General features: G+C 35.3%; 1 pseudogene; it reads left to right on the top strand.

Annotated features, from left to right (window-relative positions):
- Positions 1-4,891: 4,891 nt before the first annotated feature.
- LOC146922962 (pentatricopeptide repeat-containing protein At1g71420 pseudogene) lies at positions 4,892-6,023 on the top strand (annotated as a pseudogene).
- The last annotated feature ends 6,636 nt before the right edge of the window (positions 6,024-12,659 follow it).

The raw sequence follows: 12,659 nt of genomic DNA, 5'->3' as shown, positions 1-12,659 counted from the left end.
AATGGCAAACAAAATAGATGGTAATATATAAATACTTCTTAATTTATATTTATGATTAATTGATTTTCTCTTTTTGATATATAAGCCCAATTAATGCATTCAAAAGTAGACATGGCAACAATACCCGTCCCCATGGGTACCCGCCCAAACCCACCCCGATTTGACGGGTTTTCCCCGCTTTGACTGGGTTTGGGTATGGGTTTGGGTTTTCCCCGATCTCAAAACACGGGTATGGGACGGGTAACGGGTTTTTATGTACCCACCCCGAACCCATACCCATACCCGTCCCAAATGTAAAAAATTATTTTTTTTACCCCTTTTTATATAAATAGAAACACAATCCTAGATCATGTTATGTTAGTTGGTTTAATAATTTCCATGTTATAAAAATTGCCTTTGATTTTTAAAGGAGCAACCAAATCATTATGTTAAGGAAATGTTAAAGGGAACATAATGCTTTGCAAAATTGCCATTGGGGTTGGAAAAAAAATCTTTTTTTATTAAAAAATATTTCACTGCGGGTACGGGGATGGGGATGGGATCCCCGAACCCGTTGGGGACGGGGATGAGGTTCGATTTCTCATCCCCGTTGGGTATGGGTGAGTAACGGGTAAATATATGAGAATAGGGTATGGGGATGGGGAAGGTAAAACCCGTCCCCACCCCGCCCCATTGCCATGCCTATTCAAAAGTAGATTATAAAAGAGATTGACGTCATTAGCCATTGACTACCGAATATTTTTACAAGGTAAATACATAACCTACATCCTAAATTTTAAAATATGATCAATATTTTTTTCTCTTTTTCATATATAAGCATATTAATACATTCAAAAATGGATTATAGAAGAGAAAGATATTAGCTGGTCAAAAGTCATTGACAACCGGAATTTTTTTACATGGTAAGTACATAATCTACATCCTATAAATTTTAAAAATACAAAATGACCAAGATGGGGAGAAAAATGAATTGTTTGGATATTGAATGATTATTAGTTTACTTTGGATAGATATATATTTAAATTGTAAATATACAAAAGATTTGAGAGACCTTGCACCATCAATAGCGGCGATAACAGCTGTTGGGAGAATACATATAATTAGAATTCTACTAGACCATCGACCCGTGCTAACGCAAGGGTCATAAAAAGAACAAATATTACGCAAATATGAAAGTAAACATTTTACTTGAATCGAAAAAATAGTATAATTCAATTCATAAAATAAATTTCCAGAAACCTTTGTAATGTACCATATTAAACGATTTCCACGACATCGACCCTGTTACGGTAACATAACATATAAATTTAATGACATAGTTTATTGAATAAAAGAAAATCCAACGTCTGTCAACATAAAAAAAGTACCAATATGCAATAACAACAATACTACAAAACAAAGTGCTACACATTACGGAAAACTTCTATGTAGACCACATTTGTTGTCACATCAGTATCTTAGCCGTCCTCATCATTGATCAACATCTTTAAACCATCCCTTGAAGTAACCCTTGATATTGCGACATACAATTGTCCATGTGAAAAATCAGGAGACAGTCGGTAGACACCAACATTTTTCAAAGACTGAACCAAACACGGATTATTAAATGTCTGATTTATGCAGATTGAAGGAATTCGATAACAAAGCAAACGACTACAGCATTCGAGCAAACTGAACATCTTTGTCGTCCTTAGGCTCAATTTTGACACGACCAAATTTGGTAGGTTTTGTGGCCGACGCCTGGCCAGCTTCACCATCATCAACAGCCACAGAGTCAATGCTATTATAGGACCTCTTAGCATCTGTTTTGGTGGTTGGTGTGTCAACCACACATGTATTGCTGCATGAGTACTCAACCTCTAGTACATCCTGCAGACATTTGCGACAAACAATTTCATCAAATGTGTTACAGATTAAACCTTTACGGACTCACGAAAGATTAATGTAATAGTTACCATCTGAACATTTGAATTGTCCGGGGTAGGGGATACTCTTGTGAAACCTATCAGTCAATCGTATATCAAATTGCCCGTCACCCACAAAAATCAAGGTAATCCAGGCACCAAGACTAATGATTCTGTAAAAGTCACGAATTTCTTTCCATCCCTTTGTGAGGAAAAATGCTCTGTTTAGTCTGTCGACCAATACTTCAAACTTGATAAATAACAAACAAAAACATCACAAACGTTGATAAAATTGAAACAGTACAAACATTGATAAAATAGAATGCAAATAATTAAGAATAGGTATATTTCGCAGCAAACACATACAACATCAATGTCATATTCAACGATATATGATCTGTATTTGAGTCTCATCTTGTTGATTGCTTTGTCAAGATCAGAAACAGGGTTTTTCACCAAATGACCTACAAAATATTGAAAGGGATTGAAAGAATGATTTATACTTTAAACCAGTGAAGAATAAGTGCAAGAGGAGAGGAAGTAATTCTGATGTGAAGGACTCTCATGTTTGGTTACGTTAGTAGTTTGTTTAAAAAAAAAAAAAAGAAAGAAAGGGAATTAGCATATATACATACCATAGAAAACAAATTACTATTGTTGACAGTATTGAAAATAAAAGAATTAAACAGATTGTAGTGACATTTTAGCATATATGTGTGAAACCCTTGTCTTATAATCTGCTTGTAATGTTTGTAACGGAAATTAAAAATAGAAACCAGTATCGGTTAATACTAATAGGACTGCTAAACATTCATCAAGCAATTATAGAGTGTTGGTGAGTAGGATTAAGAGAAAGAGTAGGAAGAAGTTGTTTAAGATCAAGGAGAAAAAGTAGGAAGAAGTTGTTTAAGATCAAGGAGAAAGAGTAAGAAGCAGATAAGGTTATATTTGAAAATAAGCATTAGGGTTAAAATAGTAAATCCAAGCATTAGGGTTTAGGTTAAAATTAGGGCTAAAATAATCACCTAGGTTAACTTTTATATATAAGAAGATATATAAGAAGAGAAGTTGTTTAAGATCAAGGAGAAAGAGTAAGAAGCAGATAAGGTTATATTTGAAAATAAGCATTAAGGTTAAAACAATAAATCCAAGCATTAGGGTTTAGGTTAAAATTAGGGCTAAAATAATCACCCGTGTTAACTTTTATATATAAGAAGATAAGAAGAGAAGATGTTGAAGATCAAGGAGAAAACGTAAGAAGTAGATAAGGTTATATTTGAAAATATGCATTAGGGTTAAAACAGTAAATCCAAGCATTAGGGTTTAAGTTAAAATTAGGGCTAAAATAATCACCTGGGTTAACTTTTATATATAAGAAGATATATAAGAAGAGAAGTTGTTTAAGATCAAGGAGAAAGAGTAAGAAGCAGATAAGGTTATATTTGAAAATAAGCATTAGGGTTAAAACAGTAAATCCAAGCATTAGGGTTTAGGTTAAAATTAGGGCTAAAATAATCACCCGTGTTAACTTTTATATATAAGAAGATTTATTATTGTACATATAATTATAGATAGGTGCAAACGAGTGTCCTCCCATTTTAAGGATTCTAAAACTAAAAATTATTCTTTTTCTAAAGGGAAATAATTTTGTAAAAAGTCAAATGTCGTAATTTCTAATGTGTTGAATACATAAATTTTCATCAAAGGTTATGGTTTAATATTTTCAAAGAGTTTTACGCAAACTCTCGTTAGCATTTCCATTATTGATATAATTTATTTTTATTTTTGAGCTAATATATGTAAAATATATACTAAATCTTTCAGTAAGTTTTATTACTCTCCCTCTCTAGTTCTATGAGAAATCTTCCATTTTGTATTGAGGCAAGTGTAACATGGATTTAATTGTATTGTACATATAATTTTTGGTGCTAATGATGATCTGGTATGGAGGTGGAAGAGCTCGGGTGCAGCAAAGGTTGTTCGTGATGGTGGGGAAGAAACCTGCAATACAAGTAACAGCTTTGACACCCAAGTTATTATGTGAACTCAGAGAGAAATGTGAGAAGTGCGTGTAAGATATGATCGTACCAGGGACGTATCGTGGAGCCACACTTATAGGTCATCGTAACTACTTTCATGAAATCCAGCAACAGATGCATGAGTTAGATAGAGATCGGTTCAACGATTAAGATCAGCCCGAGGTGGTGTTCCTATGTGGTAGGGCGCATAGGTGACCTTCTAAAAGCCTTTATGAGGCAGTGTATTAGGTTAATTGGCAAGTAATTTCAGTAAAGAAACTTTGAGTTCACCATTTGTATTCATGATGGACCACACCTTCGATTTCTGAGAAGTTTAACAACAGTGTAGTCATTGAGATTGATATTTTGCAAAAGGAAAGTACATTTTAAAAACGGAAATGCTAAGCTTCCCGAGGGAAAACGTCCCGATAACATCATGAAGGAAAATGATAGGTTGATTCACATCAACTTCCCCTATATTCCGCTGGTCAAATATTCAACCGTTTGGCATTAACATATGTAATAAGGCACGTCGGGATATTTTTGGGATAAGCACCTCGCTATATATTGCAGTGCTCTTTTAAAAAAGGTGATATACATTTTAATGCACCTTCAAAACACATGCTTCTCATGTGCTTTATAACTGATTTACCTTATTTTGTTGGCCATCAAATCAAGCAATATTAGTAGATTCTTTTGTATTTCTCTACTCAAAATCCTTGTACTTTTCATTGTTCTAACTGTTGTAAATAAAAGATAATGACACAAAGCATTGAGCCCCAAATCCACTATAATGAATAGCCACTATCTTGAAGACTAAAAAATAATGTATAAAGTAACAAAAATTCCAACAAGATACATAAATACTCAAAAATAGAAAAATAAACAAAATTAAAGGGACAAAATCAATGTCTAATTTCTAAATGTAATCAAAATGACATCCTATCAAAAATGAACTTCTTTTAGGGTATGTTGGCTTGTTTTCACCCCCAATGAATTTGCTTTTGCTAGTGTGCTTAGTGCTTGTGAGGAGCAAGATGTTAAATATGGCTTGCAGGTATATGTCGTTGCTTTGAAAATGTCGTTGGAGTGCAATGTGCATGTTGCAAATGCTCTTATTACGATGTATGGCAAGCACTCTGGTGGTATTGGTGGAGGTTGTGATCATACTTCGGATGATGCATGGATTGTTTTCGAGTCCATGGAGTATAGAAATCTTATATCTTGGAATTCGATGATTTCAGGTTTTCAATTCCGTGGACTTGGCAACAAAGCTATTGGTCTGTTTGCACATATGTATTATAATGGAATTGGGTTTAACAGTACCACATTACTCGGTGTTTTATCTTCTTTGAATCATTGCACGAGTACTTCGGATGACATCAACAACTCACATCATCTGAAGAACTGTTTTCAATTACACTGTCTCACAGTTAAAAGTGGTCTTATTTCAGAAGTTGAAGTGGTAACTGCATTGGTAAAATCCTATGCAGACCTAGGGGGTCACATTTCTGACTGTTTTAAGCTCTTCCTTGATACAAGTGGCGAACGTGATATTGTTTCATGGACTGCTATTATTTCTGTGTTTGCGGAGCACGATCCTGAGCAAGCTTTCCTTCTTTTCTGTCAACTTCATCGAGAAAATTTTGTGTTGGACCGGCACACATTCTCAATTGCCTTAAAAGCTTGCGCTTACTTTGTCACTGAGAAAAATGCAACCGAAGTTCACTCACAAGTAATTAGACAAGGGTTTCACGATGACACAGTTGTTTCAAATGCCTTGATACATGCTTATGGGGGAGGTCTGGCTCCTTAGCTTTGTCTGAACAAGTTTTTACCGAAATGGGTTGCCGCGATTTGGTTTCTTGGAATTCAATGCTCAAGTCTTATGCCATTCACGGTCGAGCTAAAGATGCACTAGAGCTCTTTAAGCGAATGGATGTTCATCCAGATTCTGCAACCTTTGTTGCTCTTCTTGCGGCATGCAGTCACGCTGGACTTGTTGATGAGGGCATGAAATAAAGTTCCTTCTCGCGGCATCCAGATTTCCTTTCAATGAAAAATAATCAAAATTTTGTCAAAAAAAAGAAAGAAATAAAAATCTAATCCAATCTCAACGACAAAATAAAGTTCAAATGGTAAGCAAAATGACAACCCATTAAAATCAAGTTCTAAAATTAATCAAAATCATGCTTCCACGTCTACGTTTCCGTCATCTTCACTTGATTCAAATTCTTGTTCATTACTTGATTCAAAGAAGCCACAAATTTCAATAATTTAGTTCATGAAACATATTATGGAAGCACATCTAAAAAAATCTATGAAAATTAAACTAGGATAAATTAGAGAGCACAGAATGCACCAAAATCTTCCTGAGTCATAGTTTTGTAAACCATTCATTGTAACTCTAAAATGTTGAAAATAGAAAATCTAATCACCAACTCCCAACTCAAGAATGCCATTTTGATTCTTGATCAACCACATCAACTAAATCATGCTGCAAACTGGACAGAAAGCTCCAGAACACCAAGCAAGAGAAAATATCATATTAAACCCTACACAGTTAATTGGGTCGACACACCAATCCGAAAATAGACATGGATTGATCTCAATTAGACCAAACATAGCAAAAAAAATTCTTCACCATTAGAGAATCTTAACCAATTACGACATTCCATTATAAACCAAATAACTGCATGCTAAATTCGGCAAAAAAAAAAAATTCCATTTGAATGCTCATTTCCCTTCGTATCATTAACACGACACAAAACTAGATGAAGACAACAAGAAATAATTCAGATTGGACCCCTTGATCATAAGACACCTTCTTATTCTTTGATTGATTACAGCAAAGAAATAAACATTTATACATAAAATCAACTAAAAAATTAGGTGTGTAAATTCAAAACAAAAATAGTTTTCAATACATTATAACTAATGTGCATTCAATACTGCTTAAGGTTGCAAATAGATTTAATGATTTGATTCATCTTGTTTTGTCCAAAGGAAAATTATTTAAACACTAATTTAAAGAAGAAAAGAAACAAGAGTTAGCCCGCCATAGCTTCAAGAAATAAAATAACCACAAAGATGACAATTTTCTATGGAAGTTTAAACAAGCAGGAATGCATATAACAAATCAAGACAAGTTAAACCCTTTAAACTCACCAACGGATCAATGAAATGTGAAGTAACTTACATTGCAATTGCATAGTCGTCTGGTTCAGAAGTAATGGATATTGATGTCGTCAATGTTGGTCTCTTGCGGCAAGCAGAAGCAATGTAGGAGACGGTTATTCTATGACAAGAAAACACTATAACCTCTTCGAGAAGTTTACATTGTTTATCAAGTGGAAAAGTGATTGGTCATTGATGTAGTGATGACGAGAGAGATTAACCTTGCGGAGTTTGAAAAGTGACAATGAAATGGCCTCTACACAATCGTGTAAGCTACTGTGGTAGTTGAACTCCAGGATCACTAAGATTGAGTTCTTCGAGCAAAGGGAATCAATCAACAATTAAGAAGAGATCAGTGCTATGAAGAGTTGCAAGGTGGGAACAAGTGAGAGAGGTCAAAGTTGTAATGTTTTGGCTGAAAGCTCGCAATTCATACGCGGGAAAGGTCACTTGGTTAGAGAAATTGAAGGATCCGAGGTTCAACAGGAAGCGAGAGATTTGAAAGAGAAGTGAGTCGAGGTCACAGTAGTACCATGTTAGGTCGAGAGAGTTCAGGTTGGAGAATCTGGAGAATAGACTACAGAGTTTGATCATATATAGTGAGCGAGAATTTGCGACGGTTGGTGATAGAGAGGAACTGCTTCGAGACGAGGGAGAGAGACTTGAAAGAGCTACAGTTGTCGTCGTCATCACCATTGTTTAAGAGGAATTTGAAGATGCATTCCCAACACTCGTCAAGTATATAAAGATCTGCTATAACTGAAGCCATTGTTGGTGTTAGATTTGAATTTTTTTCAGTTCTAGTTAAGTCCCGCCACTGGTTTAGGCTGATTTGTGGGATTAGGTTAAGCTGAGTCAGTATGATTCAAATAAGATAAGATATGAAATAACTAGATCATCTACCTGTGCTTCCGCACGGGTCATAAAATAAATGTATTATTATATATTAGGTAAAATTACAAATGTTACATTGGCACATTAACCTCTTCAGACTTTAGTGATGACATAGCTCTATAAATAAAAATTTTACTTGTTCCACCATATATTTATATAGGAAGAAAGCACCAGGTTGATTCGCATTAATCCTTGCCATGATTGTGTCATATATTTTTTTCTGTTCCAGTGTCATGGTTGACATTAATTGAACATGCTCATTAGCCGAAACGTGCTTGTCATAGTTTAACTCATCATATATATCAACGTTTTGCGTGTCTGATGGATTAATGAAACATCGGGGTGAGGCATGGTAGGATAATCATGCTTCATACTTTTACTATGGCTTTGCAACAATTTTCCAATCTCCGCAAGTGCATAACTCTTCAATTAATCATCATCTAACACTAAATCTGCATTTCATATATCATACATTGGAATAAGATAATTACGCAAACCATAGTTAACTTATAATAAGAAGTTATTTCTAAAATGTATAATAGGAAAAATGTCAATATTGATGAAGAAAAAAAAGTCTTGTCGAAGGTTAGTCCACATCTAATTCATTTACGTCGACAATTCATTTTGCATAAAATATTATAGACCCAATCGATTTTAATGAGCAAACCAATTGCCATGCTTCCCTTCCAAATCAGATTACAGTGTCATGTCTCAATTTGACTTGTAAGAATACCATAAGATTAGATTTCACCCCCTGATCATAAACATGCTGGGTCAAAAATGCTGCATAAAGACTTGATAGATCTCTTGTCAAATTCTTCAAGTATAGAATAAAGAGTTGGCTTTCAGAGGGTTGAGTTCCTCTATTCTAAGCTCCATGCCATAGAAAATAGAAATACATTAGTAACATACTAAGTATTGAGAAGATGAAATTCAGAGAAGAAAAAGAGAAAAATATGAAGAATGAAGAATAATTCTCATTAGCTTTGAATCACCGATACAACAGCCTTATATAGGTTTATAAAATGAAGCTATACTATAAGCTACTATGAACCATCTCGCACAGGATTATAACTAACTAATTGACAGCTAAGCAAGTTAGTTACAAGAAACTTGGGCTACAAGTTAGCCATATAAGCTAGTGACTTGAGCTAACAAGGCTGGTAACTTGAGCTGCAAGTTATTGAACAACAGCTTCTGGAGTACAGCAGCTTCTGATCATGTGCTTCTGAAGTACTGCTTCTGAAGTACAGCTTCTGACATGTGCTTCTGAAGTACAGCTTCTGAACAGCAGTTTATTCAACTCTAGCTTGTTTCTGCTTCTTCTTCATTTAACAGATGCATTTCTATCTTTTTCATATCTTCTTTCAACAGCCTCCCACAAGCTGGAGCATGATATATGTTGATCATTCCCAGCTTGCATATGAAAGAATTAAACTTTGGAGGTGGAAGTGCTTTTGTTAAGAAATCTGCCAGCTGCTCATTGGTTGAAATGGGTAGGAGCTTAAGAACACCCTTATGTAATTTTTCTCTAACTAGATGACAGTCAATTTCAAGATGTTTTGTTCTCTCATGAAAGACTGGATTTGATGCTATGTGAATAGCACTTTGACTATCACAATAAAGAACTGGCTGCTTAACACATTTAATGTTGAGATCCTTCAACAAGTACAGTATCCATTGAAGCTCACAAGTTGCCACTGATAGAGCCCTATATTCAGCTTCTGAAGAGGACCTGGAGATAGTTGGCTGTTTCTTTGCCTTCCAAGATATGAGTGAAGAACCCAAAAAGAAACAGAAGCCAGTAGTTGACCTTCTAGTGTCCACACAACCTGCCCAATCTGCATCAACATACCCCAATATTTGTACTTCTGACTTTCTTGGAAACAGAAGACCAAGGCCAGGAGCATTTTTGAGGTATCTTAGAATTCTACACGCAGCTTTATAATGAGTAGTGGTAGGAGCATTGAGAAACTGACTCAGTTGTTGAGTGGCCAATGAAATATCAGGTCTTGTAGTGTTTAAATACAACAGTCTTCCAATAAGCCTCCTGTAGCAAGACACATCTGTAAAAGGTTTACTTGTGTCTTGATGCAATTTGACTGAAGTGTCTAAAGGTGTAGGAGCAGGTTTGGCACCTAAAAGACCTGATGAATCAAGCAAATCAAGACAGTATTTTCTCTGTGAAATAGAGATTCCTTCCTTGGAATGAGCTACCTCTAATCCCAAAAAGTATTTAAGAATCCCTAAATCCTTGATTTTGAATTGATTATCAAGAATATTCTTGATTCTCTGAAACTCATCAAGTGAAGTGCCAGCTAGTATAATGTCATCCACATACACTAGAAGTGCTGTGAAATCACTACCATGTTGAAGGGTAAACAAAGAGTAGTCAGCAGTGGATTGATTGTATCCTTCAGCTAAAAGCAATGTAGTCAGTTTCTCATACCATTTTCTACTAGCTTGCTTCAAACCATAGAGGCTTTTCTTCAATTTACAGACTTTGCCAGATGAACATGAGACACCTTCTGGAATTGTCATGTAAACAGTTTCTTGTAGCTCCCCGTGAAGAAAAGCATTGTTCACATCTAGCTGGTGCAAATGCCAATTTTGAATAGATGCAATAGCAAGAAGGGTCCTCACAGTGGTTAATTTGGCTACTGGTGAAAATGTATCAAAATAATCAAGACCCTCTATTTGATTATATCCTTTAGCCACCAATCTTGCTTTGTATCTTTCAATAGAACCATCAGCTTGGTACTTGATTCTATACACCCATTTACAACCAATAGGTTTCACATTTGGTGGTGTATCAACAATGCACCAGGTGCCATTATTGGCTAATGCCTCCAATTCAACATTCATTGCTTTTAACCAATGATCAGACTGACATGCTTCTTTATAGGTTTTAGGCTCAGTACTTTGTGTGACAGAAGTAGAAAAAGCTTTATGTGAAGATGATAAATGAGAAAAAGAATGAAAAGAGGAGAGTGGATATGGTATACCTGAGTTGACTGATGATGGTGATTGAGCAGATGAGCTGCATACAAAATCTTTCAAATAAGCTGGTTGAGACCTAAGTCTTGTGGGTTTGGGTGAATGAATAGTGGAAGTGGTGGATGGGGATGTTGATGTGGATGTGTCATTGGTAGTGGGAAGAGAGTATTCAATGGATAAAGGTGAAGTATCAGAAACAGGTTCAGCACTAGGGGAAAAAGAAATGTCAGAAACAGGTTGTATGTTGGTATGATAGGTCCAAGGAATATGTGAAGGATTGGACTGATAATGAAGAATAGTTTCATGATGTGTGACATTTTTAGAAACAAATATTTGTTTTGAGTGTATGTCTAAAAGCACAACACCTTTCATGCCACTTTTGTAGCCAAGAAAGATGCACTTTCTTGCTCTAGAATCAAGTTTGCTTCTTTGAGCTTGTAAAGTAGAGGCATAGGCTAAGGAGCCAAAAACTTTAAGTTGATGTAAATCAGGTTGCATGTTATGCAATAGAAAATAGGGTGATTGATTTTGTAAAATGGGGCTAGGCACTCTATTCATGATAAAAACTGCATGAACTGCAGCATAGGACCAAAATTGTTTAGGTAAATGAGATTGAAAAAGTAATGCTCTAGTAATGTTTAAAATGTGCTGATGTTTTCTCTCAACTCTTGCATTTTGCTGAGGTGTTTCAACACAACTAGTTTGGTGTAAAATTCCTTTGGATGCATAAAATGAAGGGATGTTAAATTCAGGACCATTATCACTTCTGACAGTTTTCACATTACAGTTGAAATGATTTTCAATGAGGGTTATAAAAGCAATGACATGTTGTCTGGTTTCACTTTTTGTTTTCATTAGGGTTAACCAAGTATATCTACTATAATCATCAACTGCAGTGAGGAAATAAACATGATTATGAACAGAAGGAACAGAAATGGGGCCCCAAATATCAAAATGTATTAGATCAAACGGTTTTGAAGCTTTATTACAACTGATAGGGAAAGGGAGTTTTCTATGCTTAGAAAAATGGCATACATCACATGTTGCCTTAGAATCAACATGAACAAAAGGGAAACTAGATTGCAACAAATTCATTCTAGAAAATGAAAGATGGCCAAGTCTGAAATGCCAAAGGGCACTGTCAGGTAAAGGGATGGTTGAGTGAATGGTCTTGCTTGCAGAACAAGCCAACTTATTATCCAGATTCAAGTAGTACAGGTCTTCTCTCTTATCACCAGAACCAATCATCCTCATGGTTTTCTTGTCCTGAATCAAACATTGAAAACCATTAAAACTGACAATAGTATTCAGGGAACTATTCATTTTGGACACAGAAAGCAAATTGTAATTAAAATCAGGGACATAAAGAACATCATAAAGAATAAGAATGGAAGAAAATTTAACAGTTCCTGAATATATTGCCATACTAATATGACATGTAGGTAACTTTATGGACATGGGAGAAATTTCATTGTAAGAATGAAACCACTTCAGATTGCAACAAATATGATGAGAAGCTCCTGAATCTATGATCCAGGAGTTTTGAGTGAAATTATAATTTGCCAAAGAATTAATGAAACTTGTACCTTGCCTATCTGATGGTGAATGACCAACAGACATAGAAGTAACCTGATTGGAAGCATGCACAGTTCCTGAACTTTGAGTAAGA

The sequence above is a fragment of the Medicago sativa genome, chromosome 5, assembly GCF_051527215.1.
Source record: "Medicago sativa cultivar Bolivia chromosome 5, Bolivia_mono, whole genome shotgun sequence".
Classification (NCBI taxonomy): Eukaryota; Viridiplantae; Streptophyta; class Magnoliopsida; order Fabales; family Fabaceae; genus Medicago; species Medicago sativa.
The sequence above is the reverse complement of the archived record's forward strand: the minus strand, read 5'-3'. Positions and strand labels throughout refer to the sequence as shown.